Source organism: Pinus tabuliformis, chromosome 1_1, assembly GCF_031772625.1.
Source record: "Pinus tabuliformis cultivar Carrire ecotype Pingquan chromosome 1_1, CPIR1, whole genome shotgun sequence".
In the NCBI taxonomy this organism is placed as follows: Eukaryota; Viridiplantae; Streptophyta; class Pinopsida; order Pinales; family Pinaceae; genus Pinus; species Pinus tabuliformis.
Genome location: NC_142297.1, coordinates 56,728,909 through 56,741,161, shown reverse-complemented (window position 1 = coordinate 56,741,161; position 12,253 = coordinate 56,728,909).

The window sequence follows — 12,253 nt, the reverse complement described above, 5'->3', positions numbered from 1 at the left end:
CTGATCTCTGTCTGAATGCAATCATCCCAAAACCTCTCCCATGTGGGAAGGGTCTCACGTGCACAAACCCCATCAGCAAAGTTCAACCATGAACGGGGGAGGCCATTCACTGCAATCTGCATCAACTCAGTGGGTGGAATGGCCTCTCCAATCGCTGCCAACTCATCTCTCACATTAGTAATCTTTGTGAGATATCCAGCTGCACTATCCCTACCCATATTAATGTTCTTCAGCTTCTCCTTCAGGACCATCTTCCGGTTCTCATTGGTACTCTGGTAGAGATTGGACAATGTTGTCCACATCTCATGGGCATTGCTCTTTCCTCTCACATGAGGAATGCAATGGTCTTTGATTCCGTCTAGAATCAGCCTCTTACCCTTGTTGTTCTTTTTATTATAAGCTTTCAACTAAGTAGCATCAGTAGGCACAGCAACAGGGTTCTGTGTGGTATGCACCATGATATCCCAGACTTCTGCCTCCTCAAAGATACTCTGCATTCTCTCCTTCCAACCGCGGTAATTTATATGCCCATCCAGCCTATCCTCCACCCTCAATCCCAATGACATCTTGCTGTCCTAAAACTGAAAAATAGCACTACTGTAGTAAAGATAAAATTGTTGTTTATGAAAAAATCAGCTTGCTGGAATTTTCTGAGTGAAAAATCAGCAACTGTAATTTTTCCTTTTGCTGTCCCAAAATGCCCTTCAGCACTCAAGCTCTAATACCATGTAGAAATTTATGTTTTCACACCCCAGTTTTCAGTTTCTCCTTATTTCTCCCATATAGTTAAATTCCCTTTCCCATAACCATCCATTTAACAAGATGAAAAAAATAAATTTGCTGAAAACACAAATTCTGGAAATTTTACAGAATGCTGGAAATTGCAGAAACAAAAATCAGCAGTTGTTATAGACATTTTTGTGCCTTACAGCATTGAGCATAAAATGTCCATAATCTAAGGGATCCAAAGTCCCTAAACATGTTGTTCCTACCCCTAGAGGAACAAGGCTAACAAACCACAGCAATTCACAGAAGTTCTCCACCAGAAACTACTCAAAAACAAGTCAATTCAGGATCATTTCAGTGGCTCCACTAGCTGTTTGCGCTGAATGTCAAAGCCAACACTGGCTACCTGCGCTGAATGTCAAAGGAAACACTGGCTACCTACGCTGAGCGAGAGTTGACATGTGGCAAGTTCATTCCAAGAGGTGTCAAGACCCAGGGAGCTTCCAGAATGACACTTGCCTCAGGGAATTCGACTGGTGATAAGTAAGAGGTTCCAAATCTCCAAGTGGAAGCAAGAACCTCCAAGTGGAATCAAGAACTGACAGAGGGAGAGGACACTAGTCAGATATCAAGCTGACTCATCCTCTCTCCAAACATCTATAAATGATTCTCTCCTCCATGATATCTAGGGGCTGGAATTTGGTTATTGCAAAGAATTGTTGTTGGTTTGAGATTGGAATCATTGGGTGCTTAATGCTTTGAAGGGGGTGAAGATAGGAATTCCATTTGCTGGGAAGGAGATGCTGGATTGGAGCCCTCTGGGTTGTATCTCTTCCTGAACCTTGTTATTCATCAATAAAGCTATCTTGGTTTCTCCTATATACTGATGTATCTTTGATGTATTATTGCATTAGTATCTTTAGTTTATTTCTAATCCTGAACTAGTTATGAATATGAATCCATGTCTTGTGTAGTGTTCTCTTCTTGTGATCTTGCAGAAACCTCTTGAAGCTGGGCGAGCGAGAAGGCAAGTAGCTGGGAACTCTCCAAGAGAAGAGAAGCTGGATCGAGGGAAAAACGGAAGACACTGGTTAGTCCATCCATCTCTTTCTTCATTCTTAATTCATAAAGGAAGAATTCTAAAATAGTTGTCTCTATTTGTTGCTAAGGCACTGTCACACCTTAGGTGGATAGGATCGTCCTGCATAGGAATTTTTCCCCACAACAAATTGGCGACTCCACTGGGGAGATCTGTTTAGTCATTTTATTTGTGTTTCCATCATTGTTTGTTTCATAGACTCGACAACAACAATCGAACTACATCTGCTATTCCCAGATGCAAAGTAGACAGTTGCTGCTTTGATCCAATCACTGGACTTGTCTATGATCTGAACAATGGACTCACAAATGATTTTATGATCCTTTGTGATAGATCTTAGTACTCCCTCAAAGCATCCCTTTGATTGCACCTTGCTTGTTGCTTTTATTTGGCCTGAAACAGTAGATTAAATAGCACTCTGTGACCCAGAACCAGTGAGAAGCGAGAGTTTCTCCTTCAGCGCAGACCCTGTGAAGGGATTCTGCATTTCAACGCAGGTCCCATGAGGGCTACCTACGCTGAATGTCAAAACCCCTGTGTTGAGGTTGCGCTGAACCAGTTTGGCCTTGTGCAGCTGGGGTTCTCTGCTCTGTTTTGCCTAGTTTTGATCTCTGATTTTTGTAGCCTGTAACCAGCATAGGTACCAGTCTGATAACTCCTTTTCTCTACTTAAATTCCGCCTCCTTTTGTACAAAAATACTGTGAGTGTTTTTATGTGTTTGTGGCGTCATTTACAGTTTTCCTTTGCAAGAGTGAAATAGTCATCCTGTAGCCCTTGATTCAGATTTGTTGATTGTGATCTTAGGAGAGAGTTCATTGGCTGATTACAGTTGATTATACATTTACTTTTGCTTTTGGTTTGAGTTTGTCTCTTTTAAGTGTCGAAACAAGTATTCATTTCGGAAATCGTTAAGTGTTGTAATCTCTTCTACCCTCTCTGATTTCGAAAAAGTAAACTTGTTTGTACTTGTCATTTAAAAGCAAATTCAAAGTTGTACAAGAAGCTTTCTGTGTAGGCATCAATACTAAGAAAGCGGAAAACAAACACCTGCATTGTGCATTTGCATCTTGATAGTTTGCATGTATGATTTAGGAAAAAGTACATTAGAGTGTGTTGATTGCTCTTTGAGAAAAGATGGTGTCTTTCTTTTCCCTTAGTAGCTAGGATTTTCAAAGTTGAAAAGATATAAAGCTTGCTTATCATCTTTAGACTGCATTTAGGAATTGTATCATACATCTCGTGGTGAACCTCAAAAGGAAAATTTCTAAAAAGATCAACCTAAAATAAATTTAATGAACTTAACAACGCTTTGCAACATAACGCACAACATAGAGGTCTAGGCTAGAGACGTGTTCCGGCGTCGTAAAGCCTGGTGACGGTTGATCTCGTGGATGGTGGGTGATTCCTCCTGAGGGACGACAGCGCCAGTACGGATTGTGCTCCCACGTACCGTCGCGTATATATTGGGAGACCCCTATAGGCATAAAACCTTTATCCCTAGGAAGCCATGTCGGCCGCCCTACTGATCGCAATGCACTGAACACAGCATTCAGGAAGATCGACCGCCCGTACCCTAAAAAGTATTATGCGGTTTTGCGAGAAGTTTGGCACACCCTCTGCCTGGAGCTCCAGAGAAGTTCCTTTTGGCCTTTTTCAGACTCTATAATGGAAAAATTCCATCCGAGCATTTGTCACTTCGGGCTCGTTAAAACATCGAAGGAGACTAGAGTCATCTTTAGCTTTTTCTCGACTCTTTAAAAGTGAAAAAGCAAGTTGTGTCTAAAAGCGTCTAAAAAATTCATTTAATTCGGAAACGCACTTTCCCCTTTTGTATTTTGGTTGATCGAGTAATCCGCAATCGTGGAAGAAAGTCAATTGAAACCCCGTCGTTCGCGGAGGCTTACGAGTCAACCGTCTTTGTCTCCGAAATCGAAAACAGTAGGGACAAAGCGAACTCGTTTAACCGGTTCGAAATCTCCTATCAAAGTTAGAACAAGTGTTCCAACGACATCTGAGATTCCGGTTACTCCAAACATTTCTGGAAACCCTCCCTCTATAGAAGAAGTTCAACAGCCACAGAGGGACAGTAACACTGATCCTAGTCTGGGAGCAAATACTTGCGTTACAGAACCAGTTCCATCTGTAACCGGTTCATAGAGTCTTGCTCCTCAAACAACTGTCACTGTCGATTCAACCCGTTCTTCGGCACTAGAAATATTTTACGGACCTGACGGTCTTCCTCTTCCACCTGGTTTAATTGCGATAGAGGAAATTGTAGAGGATCCGCAAGAAAGTACTCCAACACATTTTGGAGTAGGGATCACTCTATTTCCTTCTACATCAGAAGTTAGTCTATCACCAGTGGAAGTTCCTGTAGAATCGCTAGGCAATCTATTGGATAGACTCAAAATTTCTGAACAACCGTCAACATCTAGGACTGTGTCGAACGACACGGCGACAGCAGAACCCCCTGCCGTCACTCCGATAATGTTTGTCGGCATACCATCTGTCCCAACTAGCTCACAACCGCTAGAAGGAGTCCACCGAGGGACTCTTTCGACAGTGTGGTCTATTCCAGTTTGTTCATCCGGAATTATATCCGACAACTCTTATGTTGAAACTCGCCAGATTGATCCATTTGGAGGTCAATTTAGGCAATCCAGTCCCCAAGGACAAACAATCCCCTTGAGTTCCGGATTGCTACCGTATGGGGGGCAGTATGCCCTTTCATTACCCCCTCTGGGAGGGTATCCATATGGGAGTTCACAACAGTATTCAAGTTATACTGGAGTTACATCAAGTGGTTGGGTACCTATGCTACCTCAACAACCAAGGGTTGTATATTCAATGGAACAGTGTGTACCTATGTCGAACATCCCGACCACACCGGCCATTGTGACAGTGTCGCAAGTTCAAAATTTTCCTGTTGTATGTCAACCTCAGATTTCTCAGGTTGTAATGCAACAACCCCTTGACCCTGTGACTCAACCACAATTGCCTACTGGTGGGGCGACACAGGTCCAAACGGGTACAATTACCCCACACCTTGGTCCAACGGTTAGTATAGCACAACAGAACATGGCTTCACAACCATGGCTGGTGCAATACCAACAACCACAATTCCAGCAAGTGTACCAAGGTTTTGAGCAGCAGATCTTTGCGAACAGTGGAAAACCGTATATTCAAAACGGTCAAAACCAACCGCTTTATAGTGGTCAAGTCCACCAACCGTATCAGCCATAACAACATCAATTACATTATGTTGGTATGCAAAGGCCCACTTCTCAGGCGATTCCATCGTACCCAGGGTATGCTTCACCTAACCTGAATCAACAGTTACCATTCGTGCCAACTTTAGAGTTACTCGATTTACACCGGTTAACCAACGAACCAATTGCTTACGCCCCTTGGTGGCCAGCGATTCCTCACAAACTTCCTTCGGACATTCCTAAATTTAATGGAAATCCAGGTGAAGACCCACCGAATCACGTGATGACTTTTCATCTCTGGTGTTCATCAAACACCCTAAACGATGATTCGATAAGGCTTCGCCTTTTCCAGAGTACGTTAACGAGTCCAGCGGAAAAATGGTATATTGAATTACCTAGAGCCTCGTTCGATAATTTCAGCTCCCTAGCCACGACTTTCTTAACCCATTTTCAATTACCAATAAGGTATGAAACGGGAACAGAAATCTTAACCAACTTCAAGCAGACAATGGCCACTCATATATCCGATCATATACATGAGTGGCATCGTCGTCGTAGGATGGTGAAAACGTACGTTCCCGATCAGCTGTTAGCTGAATGGTTTATAAAGTCGTTACTTCCTGCTATAACAGAAGATGTGGCCAAGGGGGGAGTCGTAACGGAGGAGCAAGTTATTGCTCATGCACAATATCTAGACTTAGTCTATACTCAGTCTGGCACGCTCTACAACAAAATACCTGACGCCCCTAGACCAGAATTCTCAATTCCTCCTCCTCCTAAATCAAACAATGACTCTCATGCCAACGATGGTGTGATTGGCATGACAAACACGAAATCGACAAAGGCTTCGTCTGAGAAAGCCTGTAAGACTTCAGATCAAAATGCAAAAGAATAAATTCTTGCTTCGGAAGTAAATGCCATATCAGCAGATAAAGGCAAAGAAACCAATCAACCAGGAAGCAAGAAAAATCAAAACAAAGGGAAGAAGAAGAAACAGGGCGAGTCATCCCCTGAAAAAACTTCTTCAAAACCTCCTAGGAAAGGGAAACCAAAAAGTCCATGCATGATATGTGACGAGGATCATTGGACAGCCGATTGTCCATACAAAGCTGAGCTTAGAAGGTTCTTCAAAAGTTCGCAAACCTCAGCTGTGTTAACTGATCCGTTTCCCAATCCAGGTCAAAATCTGGTTGATAGTGGAAATGCTTCCCCGTCGCAAGTGCTCATGTGATCCAGGTGGATGTTGGTGGCCACCCACCAACCCATTTGGACCCTCACAACTGTCTCTTTCAGTCTTTTTAGTTTCCTACATTGTAGCACAGTTTACTATTTTTAGCAGTTTTTCGGGTCCTGAACTTCTGGAGCCGTTTTGAGGCCCTAAAGGATGTTTTTTTGGGAATCTGGGGGCAACATGGGTCCATGGACCGATGTTTCCCTTCCCAAAGTGGTAGTTCTCGGATAGATCTTTCTAACGAGCTATTGTACGCGTCAAACGGAGATCGTATGCCAAAGTTACGACCCCGGGAAATTGATGTACCAATTTACCCAAACGGGGCCCACAATTTGGTGTTACATCTTCTAGGGTTAGGTTTCGGGATGTGAAGGGTTTTTCATTGTTTCTCAACAATAAATAGGCCTTCGAGCCTCATTGTAACTCAATTCGGAACAGTTCAGAGGCATGTAGCCACACATCTCTTCTCAGAGATAAGCTACCATCACCCTAGCTGATTTCTTTCCATTTCTGTTTGTAAGCATATTTCAGTATTTTACAGTAATGAAATGAAGTATTATTTCCGCTGCATCTCTGTTTTTATGGTTATCGCATCTCTGTATTTATGGTTATCTCTGTAATCTATTGTGTTCCTGTTTAAATCCGGATCAGTGGTATCAGAGGGGTCTGCTTCTTCTCTGTTTTTCTTTGCATGTCCCCAACGAGGTCGGGATATAAGGAGTTAGGGCTTGAACTGGTCGAACCTTTGCAAGACCAGCCTTGCAAATCCCGACGGCCTCCCATGGCGGACGAGAAGAAAGATGAGGGGGCAGGAGATCCCATCAAAATCTTGCTCGAAGAAGCCCTCGAGCGACAACGGAACGCGATGATGGACAGCTTTGCGCAGATCCTTCAGCGGCTACCCAGAGGCGACTCATCGGCTTCCAACAGCGACTCTGGAAACGTCACACCATTTAAGGTACAAGTTAATTTTGAAATCCCCATCTTCGAGGGTCAAATAGACGCAGATGCCGTAGATAAATGGTTAAATCTGCTAGATGGGTACTTTTCTGTTCATGAATTTTCAAGTTGGGAAAAGATTGTTTTTTCTCTTCTCAAAGTAGCCCCCCATGTCAAGGATTGGTGGGAAACCTACTGCGAACAGAAGGATGAAAGTATAGGCTCACTATTTTCAGCCGCACCCACTTGGAATGACTTTCGGGATGCCATCAAGGAACAATACTACCATGTCGGAAGATATGAGGACAAATACATCAAATGGACCACACTGCGGCATGGACGAGACCAAGATGTGCCGGAGTTCACAAACATTTTTCATACCCTTCGCACACAGTTGGGTATCAAATATTCTGAGCTACATCTGGTACTCAAATACCGCGGCTGCCTACACAGATACATCCAGGAAGAGATGGTGTTCTTGAACATCCCCTCACTCGGCACAGCATACCGATACGCTGTCAAAATCGAGCAAAAGTTCAAACAGAAGAAGCGAGACTTTGGATCTGCAAATCTGAAGCCCAAAGGACAAAGCCAAGGCGGGGTGACCCAAGACAACCCGTCGAAGCCGCAAGAAAAATACAACACCATGAAGCCGAAGAAGGACACAAGGAAGTGGTGTGAGTTCCACAAGAGTCCCACTCATAACACAAGTGAGTGTCGGACCAAGCAGTCACTGGTGGCTGAGTTGAAGGCTTCCGAATCAGATGCATGTTCTGACCTTGAGCCAGAACCCGACAAGGGGAATGGCAAAGGGAAGCAAATCATTGATGCGGATCCCAGTGCCACTGTTGCCACCACCAAGATCCAGAAAGATGAGCTCGAACATCCAGAGGAAGGGGAGCGCCTTTTCCACTCACAGATGTGGATGAAGGGTTCGCCGCTGCAATTCATTGTCGACAGTGGCAGCCAAAAGAACCTGGTTTCAGCAGTGGTCATGAAGCGGTTGGGCCTACTGACTACACCGCACCCACAGCCGTACAGTATCGGGTGGCTTCATGAAGGACGAGATCTCAAAGTTCGCCAGCAGTGCCGCCTTCCCTACAGCATCAAGCCCTTCACTGACGAGGTATTGTGTGATGTTACACCTCTGGATGTTTGTGATGTACTATTAGGCCAGCCATACTTGTGGAGGCGACATGTTGTGTATGAGTCAAGGCCTTGTGCTGTCATTATTTCTTTGAATAATTCATTATACAGGATACCGGAGGTAGCCCCACCTACCGCCACATCTTTGATCACTACCAAGAAAGGCAGCAAGCTCATATCACAGACCAGGAAATTCATTTGTCTGGTTCACTCCCAAAGTAAGGGGAAGATCGTTGCTACATCCATGACCCCTGCAAAGGGTTCCTCTATGCAGCAGCAACAGCAAAGGAATACGGTCATGGCAGAACACAAGAACAACTTCTCCTCACCCACAGAGATACCACACAAGTTTCAGGTGGGAAACAAAGTCTGGCTGCATCTGCAGAGAGAACGCCTTACAAGAGCCCATCAGAAGCTCCGACCACTCCGACATGGTCCTCACAACAGTACCAAGGCTATGGGCAACAATGCTTTGAAGCATAGAATTCCTCCATTCCTTCGCTTGCACCGAGTATTCAATGTGGACCATCGTCGACCATGCTTTCCACCATTTCGCGACACATCAGAGATTGCAGAACAGCTCACCAGAGAACCAACTCAGGAGAAGCTTCCTCATCTCAGGGAGGAACTCAACGCAATGGGGACCATTGCTTCCTAAGGGGGGAGGAATGATCCAGGTGGATGTTGGTGGCCACCCACCAACCCATTTGGACCCTCACAACTGTCTCTTTCAGTCTTTTTAGTTTCCTACATTGTAGCACAGTTTACTATTTTTAGCAGTTTTTCGGGTCCTGAACTTCCGGAGCCGTTTTGAGGCCCTAAACGACATTTTTTTGGGAATCTGGGGGCAACATGGGTCCATGGACCGATGTTGCCCTTCCCAAAGTGGTAGTTCTCAGATAGATCTTTCTAACGAGCTATTGTACGCGTCAAACAGAGATCGTATGCCAAAGTTACGACCCCGGGAAATTGATGTACCAATTTACCCAAACGGGGCCCACAATTTGGCGTTTCATCTTCTAGGGTTAGGTTTCGGGATGTGAAGGGTTTTTCATTGTTTCTCAACAATAAATAGGCCTTCGAGCCTCATTGTAACTCAGTTCGGAACAGTTCAGAGGCATGTAGCCACACATCTCTTCTCAGAGATAAGCTACCATCGCCCTAGCTGATTTCTTTCCATTTCTGTTTGTAAGCATATTTCAGTATTTTACAGTAATGAAATGAAGTATTATTTCCGCTGTGTCTCTGTTTTTATGGTTATCGCATCTCTGTATTTATGGTTATCTTTGTAATCTATTGCGTTCCTGTTTAAATCCGGATCATCATGTTGTCAGTTTCAAAACAGCAGAATGATGCTTTGATTTCGACAAGGAACAAAGATTACGGGAATCCACAGCTGTCGAACGGCAAGGATAAAGATCAACCAAGCAGTTCGACAACAACTTCGACAGAAGTTGTACCACCCATCATTCCTAAATTAACACTAAAACCGCCAAAGGGAGTAGTACACAAGTCGAAATTTAATCCTCGCTCTAGAGCGGGGCAGCATTATAACATAGTGGAAGATTTGGCCCTATCGCCATCCGCTATGTCGACTCTTGAAGTACTACAAAATTTCCCATCCCAAAGGCAGGCTTTGTTATCGGCTATTGGTGGGGTTGATCCTAAGGATTCCAATCTTGCATCCTTCGACCACAAAGGATACGATCCTTAGTTGCCAGCTCAACTAGCTTTCCTTATTCAAGTGAAAGCCCTCAACAAAACTGTTCACCGAACAATTATTGATGAGGGGGCATCTACATGTATTATGTCGATGAGTTGCTGGAAAACTTCAGGGTCTCCGACCTTGTCGCGATCTTCGACGACATTGAAAGCATTCGATGGAAGGACCTATACCCCGTGCGGTATCCTTAATAACTTGAAGGTTGAACTGGGGAAAAAACAGTAGAAATAGATGTTGAAGTCATCAATGGGAATCTTGACTACAACATCCTACTAGGAAGGCCGTGGATCTATGCCATGGAAGCTGTTGTGTCGACTTATTTTAGGAAGATCGCATTCCCTTTTCAAGGAGGGATTACGATCGTCGACCAACAAGACTTCCTCCCTAATGGTTCACAAGTTACAGGAAGCATTCCCATGAACCATGGAAGCAACCATTTGCTTCAAGATATCGGAGTAGGCCTACTGGAAGACCCCACATTAATGGGAACTTTCGCACTTCCACCTCCCATCTATATAGGAGAAGTAGCATTGGTGGGAGCCTGCAACATGATATCTTCCACGAAGATCTCAGAAGACGATATTGACATGGATCATGTAATGGTTTTTCCCCCAAGCCCTATAGAAATATTGTAGCAATCAATGTTTCGGGCATGGGAGGCAAACCCAAATCAACGCTCATCAAGCGTTTGGGTAGATAGGTCTAGAGAATATGGTACCCCATTAGATCCTTGGTCGGAAGTACATGGGACAGACGAAGGAATCCTACAATCAATGTTGATTGAGGGGGCACCGTGGAGTGATTTCCACCATCGTTCCCTTCTTCCAGAATATGAAGAAGATACTCAACATGACCTTTATTACCCTTCAGTTTTTGAATTCCTATCAAACACTGTAAACACGGTGGATTCCGAGAAAAACTTATCCAATATTGAAGAGACTATAGCCATAAATATCTCGACTAAAACAAATGTTGTAGAGAATATTTATGTCAGGAAAGGTTGTTCTCCTTCAGAACTGGAAATATATAATGCTCTTTTTCGCGAATTCAGAGATGTCTTTGCTTGGTCATATGATGAAATGCCAGGCATTGACTCGAGTATCGTTGAACATGAAATTAAGATGTATCCTGATGTCAAACCAGTAAGACAACGGCTTCGACAGGTGCACCCCAAGAAAGCTGCTGCCATTAAAGCAGAAGTTGAAAAGCTCCTCCATGCTGGTTTCATCTACTCGGTTCCTATAACCGATTGGGTATCGAATATTGTCCCTGTTATGAAGAAAACAAGGGACAATTAGAGTGTGTGTCGATTATAGGGATGTAAACCAAGCTTGTCCGAAGGACAACTACCCTACACCCTTCATCGACCAGATAATTGATGAATGCGCCGGATGTGAAATCTTTTCATTCATGGATGGATTTTCCGGGTATAATCAAATAAATATCTGCCCACAAGACCAGTCAAATACTGCATTCATCTGTCTGTGGGGCACATTCGCTTATCGAAAATTACCCTTTGGTTTAAAGAACACAGGGGCGATGTTTCAGAGGGCAAAGAATTATACCTTCCATGACATCAAGAACATCGTTCAAACATATCTCGACGACCTTCCGGCTCATTCGCGAAAGCGGACTGATCATCCACAACATTTAAGAGCGATATTTCTACGTTGTCGACACTACAAGATAAGACTCAATCCACACAAATGTGTGTTTTGCGTCGGTTCTGGTCGTTTACTTGGATTTGTAGTCTCTAAGGATGGGAATCGTCTCGACCCTTGCAAGGTTAAGGCAATCATTAATTTGCCTCCACCTTCAAATTTGCTTCAGATTCAGAAACTCCAAGGGAAAGAAAACTTTCTGAGGAGGTTCATTCCAAATTACGCAGAGCTTGCTAAAGGTTATACTCGTCTTTTGAAAAAGGATGTACCTTTTGTCTGGGATCAGGTGGCGCAAGCTTCCTTTGATGCTCTAAAAGATTCTCTAGTAAAAGCATCATTAATGTATGCCCCAAACTATCAAAGAGACTTTAACCTGTATCTGGCTGCAGCAGATACGGCCATTGCGATGGTTTTAATTCAAGAATTCGATGGAACTGAACATCCAATGTATTATTTAAGTAAAAACTTGAATGATACAGAAAGAAAATATTCTTACGTTGAAAAGCTTGCACTCGCTG